Source organism: Penaeus chinensis, chromosome 40, assembly GCF_019202785.1.
Source record: "Penaeus chinensis breed Huanghai No. 1 chromosome 40, ASM1920278v2, whole genome shotgun sequence".
In the NCBI taxonomy this organism is placed as follows: Eukaryota; Metazoa; Arthropoda; class Malacostraca; order Decapoda; family Penaeidae; genus Penaeus; species Penaeus chinensis.
Window position 1 is genome coordinate 454,964 of NC_061858.1, and position 5,000 is coordinate 459,963.

The following is a 5,000-nucleotide window of genomic DNA, read 5'->3' on the forward strand; positions in this document are numbered from 1 at the left end:
CACACGCAAACACTCAAAGGCAAACACACATACGCAAACACGTACACGCAAACACTCAACACACACAGGACACACACGAGCCCCTCACACACACACACACACACACACACACACACACACACACACACACACACACACACACACACACACACACACACACACACACACACACACACACACACACACACACACACATATGCACATAATCATCTTCTGTTTATATTGGTCTGTCTTTGATAGTGAATACTGGTATATAGCCAGCTCTGTATTCTATTTCATTGGATGTCCATACTGTATACATAATTTAGTAATTTAAGTTTAATAGTTCAAACTTATGAAGAGCTATGGATCCGATACTAATCAGGCAATGTGTTTTGTAGTAGGAAACACATGAGACAAATTATGTGATATATATTAATTTGGTTTGGATTTTTAAAGTTATGTTCAGCAACGTGCCTATTAAGTATGGAACTGGTTGTTTACTGGTAGGCAGTATCAGGTTCGCAGTGTCTTATACTTAAATTGTTTGGGTTCACGTCTACAGGAGAAGTATTGTAGACTTATAAAAGTGGTGAATTGAGCCATTGTTTTTATGGCAGTCTAATGTTATGGATTGCAGCTAATAAAATATCACCCTGATCATTAGCATTTTTATCCTGAACAAAATAATCAAAATGTGGATTTAATTGAGTATGTACAAGTGTTAATAAGGTAAAGAGCAAAAAATGCCCATATCCCTCTGATTTAGAGGCTCATTGGTCTCAGCTAATTTTGCATGGTCTTTTTTTCCCCTCCTGCTTTTTTGTTTCCGTCCCTTCCCCAACTCCTTCTACTATCCACTTCCTAAGGTGTGAGAGCCGTGCTGAAAGGATGAAAGGCTGGCTTTGTGCCAGTCCTGAATGGCCTGAGGGAGCCATGGGCACGGTATTCTTGTTTTAGTTGCCTAGCCCTTACCCCTCAAGGTTGAAGATATTATACCATTGTTAGGGGTAATGAAGCTTGCCCCTTCATCAAATAGCCCCACCAATACAGACTCTCCCAATTCCCTGACCCCAGGCTCTACTTTGACTACGGCTCTGAACACTACAACTACTACTCCCTCCTCAGTGCCTACTAGTACATAATCCATCCAAATCAACACTCAACCCCCAGGAGACATTTCTACTCTCCCAACATGCTCACCTTCATCACCTCTACCCCCACAACCTTCTTCATCAACTATCCCATCCTCCCTTATGACTACTTTACAGCCATAGTATCTATCTCTCCATAATACTACCTCCCTCAACACTACTCCGTCTTCCACACACCCCTGTGCTTCAAGTAGGCAAAGTCTTTTCCATACCCGACCCGATCGTTCCCGTATCGTTACAGTAACATCTGAAAACCAAGCTATACCATTATCAAATCTAACTGATCTCTCTGGTAACCCCATTCTTGCAGAACCTCATCCAACCCTCAATACTTGCACTGGAACTATTTCTATCTCACCAGCAAATTGCCCAATCTATAACATAAATTGGTCAGATTGTGGAGAAGACTTACTTGCCTGTCTCACGGACTATGATGCGATATCAGTACAGTGCTACTCCATTCCTTCCAGAGGTCATTGTAAGAATCCCACTAACATCAGATAGGTGGCGAAGTTATGTTTTCTCAATTACATCTTCTACATCTATCTCAACTGTATGGTGCCGGATCCATAAATCATCAGGCAAACATCCCCCATCCATCCTCCGTCCTCCATATTCGAGATACTCTCATCTCTGATCCTCTCCAAGTCGCTAATGAACTGGGTGACTATTTCAGCCAGGTTAGTAGTGGTTCTCGCCTTTCTCCACACTTCTCTTCTATTAAGACCATCAGGGAACGCACCTCCATTATATTCACCCTATACTTCGCTAAGTCTTATAATGCTCTTTTTTCTTCCTCTGAACTCAATGTTGCCTCACAGTCATGCCACAACACTCACAAAGGCCCTGACGTTATTCCCTACTGTATGCTCAGACAGCTCCCATCTTCCTCCCTATCCTTCCTATTGACTATTTTCAACCAAATATGGACGTCAGGAAATTTTCCTTCTCATTGGCGAGAAGCTCTTATCCTCCCCTTCCTGAAACACAATAAATTGAGTGCCCTCCTTCAAGATTATTTTGAGACATATATTACATCTTTATTTGCACGCCGTGAATCCGTATTATCCATATTCTTTGACCTAGAATAAGCATATGATACCACGTGGCGGTACCATATTCTCCAACAATTGTCCTCTCTAGGTATACGCGGAAACATGGGTGTCTTTATAAAGTTCTTCCTCTCTAACGCACTTTCCTGGTCAAAATTGCTTCTTCCACATCATCCGTCTTCCCTTAATTTGAAGGCGTCCCACAAGGCAGTGTGTTCAGTACCACTTTATTCCTTCTCGCTGTTAATGACATTGTCTCAATTCTACCACCAGGAGTCCGGTCATCACTATATGTTGATTTAACCATATACGCCTCTGGCGCATCCATACCAAATCTCCGCCAATTCCTTCAGTTTGCAATATCATCAGTATTTTCCTGGGCCACTAACCATCGCTTCCATTTTTCTACCTCCAAATCTTTCTCCATCCTTTTCGCTCGTGCACGTGTAGGTTCCCAACCTCCACTCTTCTTATACGGAGCTCCACTACAATATCGTTCCCCTGGCAAATTCCTAGGTGTTATGTTTGGCTCCAAACTGTTCTGGCGAGACCGTATCCTTTACATTAAAGAAAAAAAAACTCGCCGTCGTCTCCGAATCTTACAAACTCTGTCCGATATATCCTGGAGCTCAGATCGCAAAACTCTCCCTTCATCTCATGTTACCTTGATCCTCTCCACTCTCGATTATGGATGTCATATCTATTCCTCTGCCTCAACCTCTCTCATTGCCCATCTTGATACAATCCACCACTGTGGTCTTCGCTTAGCCTTAGGTGCCTTCCGCTCCTTTCCAGCTGCGAGCTTGTACACTGAGTCAGGCATACCATCTCTCTCTCGACGCCGTACCCTTCTCTCTCTCTGATGCTATGCTCAATTCCACCAGCTCCCCCTCACTAAACCAACTATCCCACGATCCCTACTTCCTATCTTTGGTTCTTCCCCACGTTTACCTACTCTTTTCTCCATTTGCATGGATACCCTCCTCTCCCATTCCCCATTTCCCAAGCTCTGACCTCCCGTTCTCTGTCCATTCTGTCCCTCCATGGCTTATACCTTACCCCCGTATTTGCTTCTCTGTTTTCCCTGACCCACCAGAAACAAATATTCCCCCCCGCTGTCCTTCTCCCCCCCACGCTGTCCTTCTCCCCCACTTCGTAGACCATGTCTCCATTCATTCCTCCTGTATTCATGTTTACACTGATGGCTCCAAATCACCCTCCGGTGCTGGTTTCGCTGTAACCTTCCCAACTCGCACTTTCAAATACCCCCCTCTCCTGAATCCAGTGTCCTTACTACAGAACTGTACACACTCCTTTTTACCTTAAAACTGATTGTTCTACCTGTCCACACGACATAAAACATTAACATTTTGCTGGGTGCCATCCATGTTGGAATTCCCGGCAATGAACAAGCAGATACTCTAGCACGCTACGCCTCTATGTCCAGATCACACCAACCACGTTTCTCACGTATTACAGACACGGATTATTACCCCCACTTTAAGAACTTCTTGTATAAGCGATGGCAATCTTTCTGGTCAAGTCTCCGTACTAGTAAATTACATATTGTAAAACTCAATCTCCTGGGTAGCTCCATTTCATCAGAACAGACATTGGGAGACGGCTCTCGCCCGTTTACGCATTGGCACACCCGTCTAACACATTCCTATTTGATGTCACACTCTAATCCACCCCTATGTTCCCTATGTAGTGTCCCTCTTTCAGTTCCACACATTCTATTTTCATGCCCATGCTTTGATACAGCCGTACCTCTGCTTTCCCCCACCTATCCTCCCTTCACCGACCTCCCAACCTATCAGACATCCTTACAGAATCTCACCCATTCTGTTTTGACAACCTGTTTTCCTTCCTCAGACGCATACATATCCTTCACTTGATCTAACCCCTTTACCTTACCCAACCTTAACCCATTCACTCGTCAATTCCTTTGCCCAGTTTTAACAACTAATCACTAACTCAAGCTCCCTTCACTAACATTTACTATAGTGCTACATGACCTTAGATGTCTAGCACATTTATTTTGCTTTTGACCATTAACCATTAACCATTGAAGTAACATGTAATTAATAATATTAACCTTCTATCACGAGGTTCCAGCACTGCCCACTGGGGTTTTATTTTATTATTTTCACCAGGGAGTCATTACTTTGTCTAAATCAACTTCTCTGGTTATTCTGTGACTTTTTGGGAAAATTGTTATTACCAAAAATACAAATAACGAAAATTCAAGGAACGAGGTGAACAGGTAAGGGCAACTGGCCTGGCATTTGACCTCCTGGGGAACTAAGCTATTTTTATGTGAACACAATTGATAAAACAAAATCACAGTTTATAGCATATATATATATATATATATATATATATATATATATTTATATATGTGTGTATATATATGTATGTATATATATATGTATATATATGTATTTATATATATAATATATATATATATATATATATATATATATATATATATATATATACACACACATACATATATATATATATATATATATATATATATATATATATATTTATATATATATATATATATATATATATATATATATATATATATATGTATATATATTTATATATATGAAATATATATATATATATATATATATATATATATATATATATATATATATAAATATGTATGTATGTATGTATGTATGTATGTATGTATGTATATACAGGAAACCCTCACCAACCTCAGGTTTGGCCCTTTTATGTTCAAATCTACTGGCGTGCTCATGCTGGCGCTTGGGCGACGTGTGCACTCGCTCCGATTTGC